The 15,507-nt window shown below is 40.7% G+C and overlaps 1 protein-coding gene and 1 long non-coding RNA gene across 7 annotated transcripts in view; one reads left to right on the top strand and one right to left on the bottom strand.

Moving 5' to 3' along the window:
- Positions 1-8,076, bottom strand: part of LOC136172001 (uncharacterized) — a 64,759-nt gene extending 56,683 nt beyond the window's left edge. Inside the window, exon 1 of one of the 2 annotated variants that reach the window (XR_010663949.1) lies at positions 7,821-8,076. This is a non-coding gene — a long non-coding RNA (uncharacterized lncRNA). The remainder of the gene's footprint in view (positions 1-7,820) is intronic. The other variant, XR_010663950.1, reaches the window with a different exon arrangement.
- Positions 8,077-8,339: 263 nt separating this feature from the next.
- Positions 8,340-15,507, top strand: part of DENND4A (DENN domain containing 4A) — a 114,366-nt gene continuing 107,198 nt past the window's right edge. For 2 of the 5 annotated variants that reach the window (XM_065941601.1, XM_065941600.1), the window contains exon 1: positions 8,340-8,571. The gene's annotated coding sequence lies outside the window, so the exon portion shown is untranslated. The remainder of the gene's footprint in view (positions 8,572-15,507) is intronic. The other 3 variants (XM_065941602.1, XM_065941604.1, XM_065941605.1) reach the window with 3 other exon arrangements.

Genomic DNA, 15,507 nt, shown 5'->3' with positions numbered 1-15,507 from the left:
AGAATGTAGAGGAAGGATATTTGTTTCTAGGAGATAGTAAAATGATACTGACATTTAAGGACCTAAACTGGCCCTAGGAGAGGCTTTGGAGATCTTTATGTTTGCTTATTTCTAATTTAAATCTTTATTATTAAATGTCTATTATTCTTTAAATCCTGAATAAACCAGTTGCTAGAGTTTTCCCCTTGTGGATTAACTCTGTCCTTAATATAACTAACCAATCCATCTCTTTGTATGCATATATGTGCTTATGGACAGCAGAGGCTGAAATGCTTTCTTAAATTCCATTAAGAGCCTCCTCTCATGAGTCTGAAAGTGTTCTGAATGAGACGTGTCAACATGCTGGAGAAGAGACGTGAAGAACCAGGAACAGATGCCCTGCTCCTCTTAGGTAACATCGAGACTGAACACTGATGAACTTTTTCACCCAGAGTAGAAAGAAAGGAAAATAGGAAGCTAGCAACCTCAAGCTATCTCTGGAAAAAATGATCATATTTCTTCTTTAGAAAGACCAGCCTGGCAACAAAGGGAGGGATGGATGAAGGAGAAAAGACAGGAGATTGGGAATCCAGTTAGTTGAATGTTACAAAATTTCAAGTAAAAAAACAAAAACAAAAGAAACAGGGGTTTGAACTGGGTCAGTAGGAATGCAGAGAGAGAGGTGAAGAAGGGTATGCTTGATGTTAAGGAGATGGTATCAATTGGTTTTGATGATTGATCAATTTTTAAGGAATAAGTGGGGAAAAAGATGAGTTGATTACTTATCGGTGTGTTTTGTTTTTTAGCCACACTGCCAGCTATGTGGAACTTCCCCAACCAGGGAGGGATAAAACTCATGCCCTCTTGCAGTGGAAGTGTGGAGTCTCAACCACTGGACCAGCAGGGAAATTGAAAGGTATTCAGTAGGTTTGTTGTTGTTGTTTGGCTGTGCTGGATCTCCCTTGCAGTGCAGGGCTTAGTTGCATGCACATCCCCATGGCATGTGGGATCTTAGTTCCCCAACCAGGGAACGAACCTGAGTCCTCTACTCTGGAAGGGGAATTCTTTACCGCTGGGCCTCTAGGGAAGTCCCTTCACAGGTTTTGACTTTTCTGACTACTGTATGCTGCTGCTGCTAAGTCACTTCAGTCGTGTCTGACTCTTTGCGACCCCAGAGACGGCAGCCCACTAGGCTCCTCTGTCCCTGGGATTCTCCAGGCAAGAACACTGGAGTGGGTTGCCATTTCCTTCTCCAAGGCATGAAAGTGAAAAGTGAAAGTGAAGTCACTCAGTCGTGCCCAACTCTTAGCGACCACATGGACTGCAGCCTACCAGACTCCTCCGCCCATGGGATTTTCCAGGCAAGAGTACTGGAGTGGGGTGCCATTGCCTTCTCCGGACTACTGTATAGTTAGTCCTATTCAAGAAATTAGAGAATATAGGAGAAATAGGTTTCGGGTCAAGATAATGAGTTTACCTTTGAAAATGTTGAGTTCAGGTGCACTTGGGACTTATGTGTCTGGAGGCAAATGAATATACAATCCTGAAGCTTAGAAGAGATGTATAGACTAAAGATGTGTTTGTCTCCTAGTCTGAGGGATTATAAAGAAAACAGAAGTATTATATTTTTAAGCTTATTTTTTTCAATTGCAGGTGTTTCCCCTTGCCGGCAGTGTTCTTTAAGCTTTGACAATAAAAAGGGCGTCCCTGTTGTTTACCCTTGCAGGATGCATGTCTGGGCCAATCAATAAAAAAAAAAGACTCATGGTGTCTGATTTGTTTAGCTTCGTGTTTCCCAAATATCCTAGCTGCAACAACAGTGCTCAGTACATGAGAAAAGATGACTCATATTTCCTGCAAGTCAGCACAGATATCCATCCTTCCAAATTATTTGAACCTTTGGCCACTCCCAAATAGAGTCAAAGTGTTGGAACAATTTATGAGCATTTCTTTCATTTGTTGAGAACAACTCTAATACATCTGTAATAAAGATTCAGAGAAAAAAAAGAAAAGCTTTTCTTATCTCGTATCACCCCAACCCCCATACCCCAAACAAGGTGCCCTCACCATTTATAGAGGGCTGACTCATTTGAAAAGACCCTGATGCTGGGAAACATTGAAGGCGGAGAAGAAGGGGACAACAGAGGCTGAGATGGTTGGATGGCATCACTGACTCAATGGACACGAGTTTGAGTAAACTCCAGGAGTTGGTGATGGACAAGGAGGCCTGTTGTGCTGCAGTCCATGGGGGTCGCAAAGAGTCGGACATGACTGGGTGACTGAACTAACTCCCAGGTGGTGCTAGTGGCAAAGGACCCACCTGCCAATGCAGGAGACATTAGAAACACGGATTTGATCCCTGGGTCGGGAAGATCCTCTGGAGGAGAACATGGCAACCCACTCCAGTGTTCTTGCCTGGAGAATCCCATGGACACAGGAGCCTAGTGGGCTACAGTCCATCGGGTCACAAAGAGTCGGACATGACAGGAATGACTTAGCGTGTGCATGCATGTGTGTGCACACACATACACACACACACCTTTTATAGAAAGTCTAAGTTCTCTCTTGATTGGTTCAAATATCATCTGTCCATCACCTTGAATCCATATGCTCTGAATTCAACACTCAACTTCCCTAAGCTCCCACAGCAACAAATTTAAACACCTACTGCAGAACTTCTCCATCTGCCTGGGAGCATACTTTGTGACTTTAATATGCACTTATCTGCTTTCATTCCCTTCTGTGCCCAGCACAGTGCTCTATGTACAAATGCCAGCTGAAGTGAATTTGTAAAATGTCCTGAAAATACTCAACCATGGACAATGATAGTCAAGATATACTACATAAAAACAACTTCCTTTTGCAGATCATTTAAAAACTAAATGTTGAATTTATTAATAGCAGGAATTGTTGAGAGAAGTAAAAGCATTAACTTGAGGAAGATGTTGAGAGGCGATAATATCCAAATTTGTGGGAAAGTGCTGACTCAAAGATATGACTCCTCAGCCACAGAGAGGGTAGAGACAGCAGTGTCTCAGACTGCTGCAGCCCTCTTGTCCTTAGACACTCTTCTCAAGTATCAGGTTTAGAATTTGTTATTTGCAACATGATATTTCTCATTATTATTCTTACAAGTTGTTCAGATAATTTGTCTTGGAAAAGTATTTCATCAGGTTTATGGGTTTGTTTTTTTCTTTTTTTGGCTATACTTCTCGGCATACAGGACTCTGGTTCCCCAAACAGGGACTGAACCCTTGCCCCCTGCATTTGAAGCTCAGAGTCTTAATCAGGGACTGCCAGGGAAGTCCCAGGTTTGTGTTTTTAAGAAAAAAGATGATAATCTGACAACACTGCCAATAAATTTCAGTTTGTGGATGAAGTATACTGGAATGTCACTCTAACACTTTCACAATGAATAGAATTTGGTACCACGGGTTCTGCTTTGGCAGATAACTAAAGATTTTCTACAGACCATCAGTTCTTGGTGGAAGGCTTTCTCATCCACAGGGACAGACTTCAAGAACAGTTTTCTAGAATACTCTTCCCAAGACATGGATAAATTTTTAAAAAGATATGAAGAAACTTCTGGTTTAGCAATTAAATAGATTTAACAGGTGGTGAGGATTAGGTGGTACAATAATGGAGTTTCCAGTGTTTTAAACTGCTACTGGTTTCATAGTTTTCCTTCATGGATTTTTCAATTTACAGCATTAAAAAAATAATTTCTAAGAAACAACCAGAGTTCCAGGTGTGAAAGACAACGTAATTTCAGAAAAGGCATGTAGCCCAAATTTCTAAGGCACATTTTAAAAAATGTGGCCATGACTGCAATGTTAGACTCCCTTACCCAAATCACATTTAGGGTTTAAATTTAACTGTGACTGCTGTGACAAATGCTGAGAGGACTCATGGTATCACTGTTAAGGACTCTCAGGTACTTAAAGGCATTTCCTGAGCATGCAGTCAAATAATTATTGTCTTTCTACTGCCTTTTAGTATGTTCCTTCAGAAAGTGTTATCTTTGATTAAAAAAAAAAAAGAAACATTCAAAACTTTTCAACTTTTTAATTTTGTTTTGGCTGCGCTGGGTCTTTATTGCTTTGTGCGGGCTTCTCATTGCAGTGGCTTCTCTTACTGCAGAGCTCGGCTCTAGAGTGTGTGGGCTTCAGTAGCTGTGGCACGTGGACTCACTAACTGCAGTTTCTGGGCTTCAGAGCACAGGCTCAATGTTGTGGCACATGGGCTCAGGTGCTCTGTGACATGTGGGATCCTCCTCGACCAGGGATCAAACCCCTGTCCTTTGCATTGGCAGGCAGATTCCCAACCACTGTACTGCCAGGGAAGTCCCAAAACTTTTCAACTTTTGAAGTTTTCTAGAATTCCATTCTATAAACTGCACTTGTAATTATATGTCTGTAATATTTAAACTCTGGAGAAGGAAATGGCAACCCACTCCAGGAGCCTTGCCTGGGAAATCCAATGAACAGAGGTGTCTGGAGGGCTACAGTCCACGGGGTTGTAAAGAATCGGACACAACTGATTTGTGTCCGATTGACTATGCAACTGAGCATAGTCAATATTTTAATTGGCATTCCTTAATGCAGGTGAAAATACGTGAATTTGTTTGCCAGTTAAGAGTGAGAGGTTCCCAATTGAACTTTTTTTTTTCACAGCTTTATTGAGAAGTAATTGACACACAGTGGACTATACATATTTAAACTGTGCAACTTGCTAAGTTTGATCTGTGTATACATCTGTGAAACCATCACTACAATCTAGATAGTGATATCTAGACATCCATCCATCCAAAAGAGTTCCCTCTTGCCCCTTTATGTTATAATCCTCCACTTTCAATCACTGATTGACCTACAGCCATGCCCTCACATTAGGAATAAGAATCCTGTGAATGATATGGGCAGTGGGGAGGAAGCGTCTATCCTGGAAAAGAGATTTAACATTTTATTTAGTAGAGTTAAAATGCTGCATCTGGGATGTGCTCAAAAATACAAAAAAGTGGTCGACTCTGTATTTTCAGGTCAAGATCTTGATCTTTTGAACTTTATGGAATACTGGGTTATCTGAAATGTGAGAAAAATAGGCTTCCTTCTCTCTTGCTCTTTTCTAATCCATTCTTCACAGAAGAGTCCTTTTTAAAATTAAATTTACCCAGAGCTGGAAACATTTATTTTTTAATGAAAATTAGTAGCATTAAAAAGATACATAGTTAAAGCAGTTGTACATAAATAGAGCGGCAGGTTGTCTGAGCCATCTTGGAGCACACATTTACAAGACCAAAGGGCACATTTTATGGTCATAGAACACAGTTTTTCAGTGCTGAAAATTAACTGATCCTACATTAGTCCTCCTCATTAGTATGATGTGTTAACTATCTGAGCTAAAAATTGACACTTATTTCTTACTTTTATTTCTCAGATGGTGGTTTCTAAACTTGTATGGGGGAATTCCCTGGCTGCCTGGTGGTTAAGGGGCTTCCCAGATGGCACCAGAGGTAAAGAACCCGCCTCCCAATGTAGGAGACGTAAGAGAAGATCCCCTGGAGGAGGGCGGGCAACCCACTCCAGTATTCTTGCCTGGAGGATCCCAAGGACAGAAGCGCGTGGCAGGCTACAGTCCACGGGGTCGCAAAAGTCGGACACAGCTTAGCAACTAAACCACTACCACTGGTGGTTAAGACTCACTGCTTTCACTATTGTGGATCTGGATTTGATCCCTGGTTAGGGAATTAAGATCCCATAGGCCACCAGGCACAGTCAAAAAAAAAAAAAAAATCACTATAATAAATAAACTCACATGGTGTAATTCCTTAAACCCTCCAATGGCAGCAAACAATCCTACTGATCACCAAGGCTACTGCCATTTTTAGGGGGTGTGGGAGGGGAACTTACCAGATACCTTTCAAAAATACATGTCTTATAAAGTAGAATAGGATTTATAATATACTCAGTACAGAGTTCCAGTTTGGGATGATGAAAAAGTTCTGGAAATGGCACACTCAGCCAAAAAAAAGAAAAACACATTTGGAATCACAGCATCAATAAACTACACATTCCTAACAGTTCATATTCTTTTCCTTAGTAGCACTCTGTGCAAAAATGAGTAAGAATCACTGATTTGGATTACTACTTGCAATAAACAACCCAATAAATGTACTTACCAAATAGTACTGCACTGATTAGGGCTTCCCTGGTGGCTCAGACAGTAAAGCATCTGCCTGCAATGCGGGAGACCCGGGTTTGAGCCCTGGGTCAGGAAGATTCCCTGGAAAGCAAATGGCAACCCACTCCAGTACTCTTACCTGGGAAATCCCATGGAGGGAGGAGCCTGGTAGGCTACAGTCCACAGGGTCGCAAAGAATCCGACACAACCGAGCAACTTCAGTTTAGGCAACTATACATGACATACAAAACACTTAGAAATTACATTATTTAACAGTTTTCAGTGAAAGTGGTATTTCTCCATATGCAGTCTTATGTGACGTTCACTTTTTTTTTTAATCAATAAGGAAACTGAAGACCATATAAACTGAAGACCAGAACATATAATTTGAACAATTTAGTGTTGAAGAGGCTCAACCTCAGGTTTTTTATTTTACTTTAAATCTAGTTCTCTGGCCCATGCTGTGCAGTGCTAAGTTGCCCCAGTGGTGTCCCACTCTCTGTGACCCCATGGACTGTAGCCTGCCAGGCTTCTCTGTTCATGGGATTCTCCAGGCAAGAATACTGGAGTGGGTTGTCCGGCCTTCCTCCAGGGGATCTTCCCAACCCAGGGATCCAAACCAAATATCCTGATGCTTCCGCACTGTAGGCGTATTCTTCACAGTCGAGAAATACAGATATAATATCATAACCCAAACATCACTGTTCTCAATTCCCTGCTCTAATAGGTATCCCTTCCTCTTCAATAGCTTTCAGCTGCAATTACAATAAAATCCAGGCTTGTTTCTTTATCTTCCTAGGGCCTGGAGAAATGGGCCCTCACTTGATTACACACTCACCTCTTTAGTATCAGGGCAGACTCCTCTCTGCACCACAGATTCCCTGGCACCATGGATGCCACTCAGTTCCACTCCAGCCAAGTTCCTTCCTACCACAGGTCTTATGCATAAGCCATTTCCTCTGCCTTAATTCTCCAGGGTATTTCTCAGATTACTGGCTCCTTCTCATCCCTCAGATGGACCTTTCCTGACCACTTTTTTTTTTTTTTTTAACTATCCTGGTATCTGCTCTCCCAGAATTCTGTTCATAACCTTTATAGCATGTTTCCCTCAAGATCTTATGAGAATTCACTGTCCCTCCTTTTCCCACTAGACTGTCAACTCCAGTCTAGAGGGCAGACCTTTTCTGTTTCCCTCACCAGTGTGTCCCCTCTGTTTTTGAGTTTCAGTGAATGTTTGGTGACTGACTGAATACAACAAAAGAAACGGAGATAAGAAATAAAGCTATAAACCTGGTCAGTAGAAGGGGTTAGTTAAAGACTATTCTGCACGATTTGGGAAAGTTGACTTGAAACCTTTCAGGGTCCTGTTTCTCCCTTCTTTTGTCCATGTAATAATGTACACTGATTGAGTAATTTCAGGTACTATGTTAAGCACTTCAGATGTATTATACTGTTTAACCTTCTGAGCAACCCAGTAGCAGTAATCAACCTTTATTATCCTCATTTTTCAGAGGCAACTTGCCAACAGCCATTCATAGTAGAACCATAGTCAGGTGTAAGTAGGCCATAACCCATTAATCCAATGTAACCTACACCCCTTCAGTCAACAATTGGTGTTTCATCACTGTACTTTTCAGAGAACCCTCCTGAATTCCCCATTTTACCTGACTTGCAGTATCTTGGTACCGAAACCTACTAGGAGGTGGTTGCTAACCCCTGAGGGGGTTGCCCGGGGACTCTGAGCGCTCTTTGTAGAGGAGCTGCCGCTCAGGCAGACGCCACGAGCTCCGGCTAGCCAACGTCTGGACTCCTGGGACTGTTGGGCAGGAAGGAGGAAATAGGTCAGTTGGCCCATGACGGATCCTGACCCTCGCTGCGGTGAAAGGGGAAGAGAAGGTGTGTGTCGCCCACGCTCGCCTCGGTTCCACCCGAAGGGGAACCACAGCGCACTTCCCCAACTCTACAGCGCGTCACGAGAGAACACTGCTCAGCTCCGCCCACCTTCTACGCCTAGCGCGTATGCGGCGCTAGGACCCCGCGACCCTCAACGCGTCCCTGAGCCGCCCCCTCGAGCAAGGGCCCGGCCCGCTATTGGCGCTAGCAGGCCGCGATCTCCGCCTCCGTCCCCTCCGTCACTGTCAAGATGGCGCCGGTCGCAGCGGCGGCGGCCGCGGCGGCTGGAGCCAGAGAAGGAGGCGGAGGCAGCGGCGGCCGCGAGGGGAGGGGGAGTCCCGTCTGACTGAGACGGCAGGCCTGGGCGGGCGGGGGTGCCGCGCAGGGCGGAGCGCCGCTGGGGATGAGCTAAGCGGGTTCGGAGCGCCGCGGCATTCAGCCCCTCGTGTCCCGCCACCGCTGAGTGGACGCCGCACCGCTCTCCAAGCTCGACCCGCTTCTCGAGCGGGAGCCAGCGGTGAGGTGAGTGCGGGGGCGGCGGCGCGGACAGCGGTGGCATGTGGAGCTGTCACTGCCCGGAGCGGTGACAGCCGTGGGCACGGGAGCGGGGCCGGCTGGGCTCGGAGATGTGGCGTGGATGGCCGCGACCTCCGCTCGGGGGCTTCTCGGAGCCTGGCTGTCCTTCGCTGGCTGGGTCGGCTGCGGGTGGCGCGGCGGTGCTGAGAGCAGCACCCGCGCCGCTGCGTCGGCAGCTGGGGGGTCGCCTCTGTTTTCGTTCCGGATTTTCTATTCCGGGCTGGCCTGGGGCTCTAGTTGGGGGGTGGGGGCGGGGGCGGTGAGAGGGGAGGTCCTGGAGCTGGGATTTTGACAAGCTCGTTACGTAAGACGGAGGTGGCCTCACGGAATCCCACCTGCTCCACGTTTTAAACAGGCGGCAGCTGGAGCCTGGCGGGCCCCCAGAGGCCCGATTTTCCTCGCGGGGGTCTGCGTTGCCTACCTCAGCCAACGTGAGCCTGCTCAAGGTCCAAGTTGGCCAGTTTGGGGTTTTTCCCCAGTCTTTTTGGGGGGGAGGGGGGGTGGCGGGGAGGTGATAAACAATTCCTGGTCGCCACCATTCCCTTTGAACTTTACCGCTTTCTGGGGGGAGGAGGGGGAAAAAAAGCTTGTGACCTAAAACTGGGTCGCAGCAACGACTTTTCATGATCATGCTTTTATATGATAGATGTACTGAAAGATTTTTGTTATTGTTCCAGTGTGCTTTTAATTCAAACGTATGGTTACGCCTGGAGCCGTAGAGAAGGGTTTTTGTCTCATAGGACAGTTATTTCTTGTTTGCAACAGCAGGATAGGCATCAGTCAACAGGCATGCATTTATCTGGGAAGAAAACGCGTGTCAGCTAGCTAGAAACCCGTAAGGGCAGGAATTGTACTAGTCCGTGAATATGTTATTCTTTAAAATATTATCTGTTAATGACAATAATAGTCCCAAGTTTAAAAGAAACAATTTTGCAAGATTACAAGCTGTTGTTTGGTGTACATAGTGTCTCTCTATTTTTGCTTGCCCTAATCCACCTCTTCTCTCCTGTTGGGGGAAGGAGGAGACGACACCTGTGAACAGCGTAGCCCAGGTTACATTAATCTATTGTAGTGCATTTGAGATTATTGTAAAAAATAGTCTCTGGGGGACCTAAGATTGGTTAATAAATAAGGGCTCTTGGGCAAGTTACACAGTTTTATGTTTAGATACTAGGATTTCAGCTTTTGAAAATCTAAGTATACAAGATTTCTGAGATATTTGCACCCCTTTTGAACTTGCAATGAAACAAAAAAATGTTATTAGGCCTCTTTTATGGGAACTTTGTTTTGGCCAGAATTAAACATTTTGGGTAGCTTTTACCTCATTTTCACATTTTCTCTTTTTGAACTGCAGCTCTCAGTAGGAGTCCAGAATAGTGTATATTATCATCATCGTCATCATTATACTACTGTATATTACATAATTTTCTTTTTCTGAATGATTAAGCGTAGACTTAACTTCATTGTGGAATTTTAAAAGAATGTATTTGTTAGGAAAGTTAATTGCTCTTGACGGTAACCCAGTACTGGGAATAAATAATAAGTAAAATTTGGCCTCAGTTTTAAATTTATGTACACAAAGTTACACTTTTGAAAATCGGTTAAGCAGTATAAATTTTATGTTTGTGCAAAAGAGCCAGGAAGCTGATGCTGATTTGTTCTGAACTTTTCCACATGAGTTACCACTGGCTTAAATAGTTATTGATTCTTAAGCTCATGGAGCTGTTGACCTATTTATGGCAACTCGAATAAAATTTGCAGTAATTGGGAGGCTGTGAGAAGGAAGAGAGAGAATGCATGACATTTTCTAATTCGTTCAAAAAATAATAAAAATATGGAAGAATTGTAAAAGCTATTTTTTCATTGAGTGATACTAGTTAACGTTATCTTTTGTTTGCAGAATTTTTCAAAGCATACTATTTATGTGCTTAGATTTAAGCTCCAATACAGAGATGTTTGATATATTATAAATGTTATATCTTATTTATTCCTATTTAAATTGATGGTTCATTATTCTAAGTGGAAAAAGAAGTGGCTGTAGCAGACAGAAGTGACTGTAGCAGAGAAATTAACTTGTTAGTCTTGTCCTCTCTGATATCAGGGAATTATTTTGTGGGAATTTTTCCTTGTTCCTACCAAATGTGGAAGAAGAAAATGAAGAAAAGTCAATAAAAATTTCTTTCTTTCTTGTTTGTTCAGTGTCCTATTGACTATTGCTCAGTAGAAATTGTGGGGGCAAGTCAAGTACTCCATGCTTTATTACTGTGTATCATAATTATCACTTTGAATTCTAAAATAGCAATGTAGAGCTTTATATATAAGAAGGGATTAATTTATATAGTATGTTACTATAATAGTGAAAAATCTGTAAGTTAAAATGCCATATACTAGACAATTAGTAAAATTAATGGCAGTTAATATGTGTGGTAAATGCAATTATTAAAAGTATTTTTTTTAATTTACTAACATGAGAAAGCACAATGTAATCTTGAGAGAAAAATAGGAATAAAAGGAATTACTATGTTATTATTTTTTATATATCATATATATGGCAAAATGATTTTCAGGAAATGCATACAATATTAAAAGACATTATCTCTGGATGATAGGATTTTCAGTAATTTCTATTTTAGTGTTTGCATTTTGTTCTCTCTTCTGAATAGTATTACTCTAATAATAACTAAAATGAAACTAATATGTTTTCAAGAGTCATAGGAGAAAATCCTGAAAATCCCATATAACTACTGCCCCAATAGAGACTACCTTATGCCTCATTCTTAACAAAACTAACTGAAAATATGGTATTTATGCAATACACAACAATAATGGGAACAGCTAGTGATACAGGTGAAGGCATTCTCTTAGCCACCAGCACCAGCCTGATAACAGTTTTCTATATATGGATGCTCCTATTACTGCACATTGTTACTCTCCTACCTTTTTTCTGTTTGTGTCTTAACCCTCACTATTCTATGTTGCCAGTGCCACCAACTGATGAACTGTTTGACTCAAGTCTTTTCTTCATTACCTCATCAGTCAGCAGGCAGCGGGTTTTCCAATGTTGATGAGGTACCAGCTACTTTGGTAGTCACTGAGAATACCAAGGTGAATGAATGAAACATGGTTTCTAACCTCAAACCCTGGCAGAGAAAACCCTTTCTTTTCTTTCTGGTTCAGCAGTGCGTATACTGTGCTCTGCCTTCTCTGTCTCACTGCCAGGCACCTTTTTCCTGGTGATTACATCCTCTTTTAACTTTCTTTATGGGAAAATATGATCTGAGTTCCAGACAACCAATTTACAAGTAAATTTTTGGAACTGATTGTATGTTGGGAAGTCTTAAGTTTAGAAGGACTCCACATAGGTTTATCTATGGCTGCTGTTATTTTTTAAAGTATGTGACAATTTCTTGGGACTTTCTTTTTGCTTCCTTCTTTTCAAAACCACAAACAAGTAGAAAGCAGCAGAAAAAAAGAGGTAGAAAGATATTAAGGGAATTTTCCTGCTATTGCTATATGTACTTCATTTTCATTGAGAATAGTGAGTCATCAAAATATAAGAAATACTGTTTCTGGTATGTTTAGTTTGTATCTTTTGAACCACATAAAAATGCATTTTCCATATGTATGTTAAAGTGTATACACATACATAAACTCCCAGTTTAGCTGTTGGCATTTCCAAATAAAAGCTGAAATATGGAGATTGGAAATTTGTTACATTTATTTTTGTTAACATGTTGTTTGATAGGGGAGACATTTTGAAAAGTTTAAAAAATACAGAAAATTCCCCAAAGTAGTAAGCAACACACATACTCACCATAGAAAATTTGGTATCTCTTTTATTTTTGCTTGAGATACACAGTTAATATAAAAGAACTCTGTAAAGAACACACTAAATTCTAAAATTTCAATGTAGATCTTTATACTTTGCCTGAACATTGCTGATAAAAAGTCTCTTCTCTTCTCCCCAATTTCATCCTCTTTCTTTCTCTCCTTATCTCCCCTCCCAGAGGCAATTGTTGTGATGAATTTGATGTATATCCTTCCCGTTTACCTTTCAATAAACTATAAATATATGTGTGTGTAGTACATGACATTGCTTTTGAAGAGTGTGGACTTTGGAGCCGTAATGTCCTAGGCTTGAATCTTGAGTCTGCGACTTAATAGTTTTGTGACCTTAGGCAAATTTAAAAATTTTTTCCATGCCTCAGTGTCCCCATCTATCAAATCTAGATAATAGAAATATTTACCTCATAAAGTTGTAAAGTTTTAAGGAGGTGCTTTTTAATTTTATATTTAAGCCGCTTAAATCCGTGCCCTGGTAAATTTAGCCAGCTATTAATACAATTGTGTCATGGTATACACACCTTGAAACTTGCTTTCTTTATTTTACTTTTTTCCCCCTCGATTCCTATTGGCACTGTAGGTCTAGTTCATTTATTTTTGACTGGTTTGTAGTGTTCCATTGATAAATGTACTGGAGTTTGTCATTTCATCTGTTGATAAACATTTAGAGTGTTTTCATTTTTTATTTACTATTAATAGTGCCTCATGAAATCCTTGTATCTCTTCAAGCAACATACCAGAGTTTCTGCAGGTCATATACCTGATTGTCAAATTGCCTGGTCTTAGAATATAAATTTTTCCCTCTTTCCCTGGTGTTTATAGAATACTGACAGTTTCTATTTGTGCACATCCTTACCAGTAGTTGGTGTTGTCAGACTCTTGGATTTTTCCAATCTGATTGGTGTGACATGGCATTTCATTTGTGTTCTGTTTTTATTTCATCTTTTTCTTCATCTTTTCTTATATTTGGGTATTTTTGGTTATCTCTTCAGTGATTTGCCTATATCTATCCTTCACACATTTTATACTGGACTTTTTGTTACTGCTTTGTAAGAGTTCTTTTTAATATATTCAGGATAGTTACAAATGTTAGTGGTTTTTTAAAAAATTTTTGGAGTTTTCAAATCTCTCGAACAGTGCCCATTATGAACCCTAGTTGTGAATTTTGAATTTTAATATACTGTTATTAGTGAACTTCCCAGTGTGCTTTCTTAAAATACGTATGGTTATATTCCTCTCCTTCTGAGACTATGAGGAAATGTCTCAGTAATGTACAAGTGAATATATTTGAGTAGAACTATTTAAACTTCGTGGACTTCAAAGGCCAAGTGGAATTTTTATCAGTAATAATTAGTACCACAATTTTTATTTTAAAGTTTGAGTGGCCTCCTACTTAAGAGGAAAGTTTTCTGCTCCTAAAGTGCTTTATCAACTAAGGAATAAAAACATGCACATATGAAATGACTTGGGCACTTTCATATACTATATTATAAACTGTTCATCAATGTTGAGATTGCTTTACATAGTACCAACTGTATTTCTAATTTTATCCAACCCTCTTATACATGACTTAAAGGACTAAAATCAGTCTGGTTAAGGCAGTAACTTCCCTGCTATTATTATTAATTAATCTAAATAAACTTTAATTTTATCAATAGGATAGTTTTACATTTACAGAGAAGTTTCAGGGAGTTACCACATTCCCCCCACCCAGTTTCCCCTATTGCTAACATCCGACATTTCTGTGTTACACTTGTCACAATTAAGGAACCAACACTGGAACATTGCTATTAACTACAGTCCATAATTTATTATTCAGATTTCATTAGTTTTTACCTAATGTCCTTTTTCAGCTCCAGAATCCCATCCAGATCGCACACTCCATTTAGTCATTATGTTTCCTTTGGCTCCTCTGGGCTATGACAGCTTCTCAGATTTTCCTTGCTTTTGATGACCTTGCCAGTTTTGAGGAGTATGGGTCAAGTATTTTGTAGAATGTCTCTCAATTTGGGTTTGTCTGATATTCTTCTCATAATTAGACTTGAGTTATGGGTTTGTGGGAGGATGACTGCAGAGAGAAAATGCCATTCTCATGTCATATCAAGGGTACCTATCAGTATGACTTATCACTGATGTTTTTAACCTTGTTCACCTGGCTGAGGTACTGCCTGCCAGGTTTCTCTACTGTAAAGTTTTTTCCACATGCTACTTTTTAGGAACAAGTAACTAAGAGCAGACCATACTCAATGGGAAAGTTAAGGTGGGAAGTTAAGCTCCAACTCCTCCAGGGGTGAATATCTACAAAATTATTTGGAATTCTTCTTTAAAGGAGATGTTCCTTTTCTCCCCCATTTTTAAAATTTTATCATTTATATCAGTGTGGGCTCATGGATATTCATTTCTAAATTTGAGTTATACTGCTATACTGTTTGAATTATACTCCTATTCTGTTGCTCGAGTTATTCCACCTCTTTCTAGTTGGTTCCTGTAACCGACAGGACAGAAACCATTGTTGTTGTTGTTCTTTTGAGCCCTTTTGTACTTTCTGGCACTACAAAATTCTCCAGGCTAATCTTTTATATTCCCTGCCCCAGCCCTATAATCAATCATTTATTTAAGGATCCTTGGTTACTTTTATTAGAGAAGGGTATTAGAAACCAAGATTTGGGCACTGGGTATGCTTACTGCTGTTGAGATGTCATTACTTTTAGATTTCAGTGTACAGACCTAGGATATGTATGTATGTATACTAACCCATGTATGCAAATATATAACTTTTTTTACATAAGTACATCTGTATCTGTATGAAGCTAAGTGTAACTTCATACTGATATCTTTTTGACTCTATTTCAGTACCACATGGTTCATCCTAGCCTTACCCCCTTGCTTATTTGTGACCTTATTCTCCAGAAATGAAAAACCTGGTTCTCACCATCCGCTGTCCACTTACTTATTTGTTCAGTCTCATTATACATGTTTAGTTTCATAATTGTTAATCATATCCCAGTGAGAAATGACTTTACCAACTAGAAAAGTTTT

This window comes from Muntiacus reevesi, chromosome 7 (assembly GCF_963930625.1).
Source record: "Muntiacus reevesi chromosome 7, mMunRee1.1, whole genome shotgun sequence".
Classification (NCBI taxonomy): domain Eukaryota; kingdom Metazoa; phylum Chordata; class Mammalia; order Artiodactyla; family Cervidae; genus Muntiacus; species Muntiacus reevesi.
This window is presented reverse-complemented; position numbering and strand designations above follow the sequence as displayed.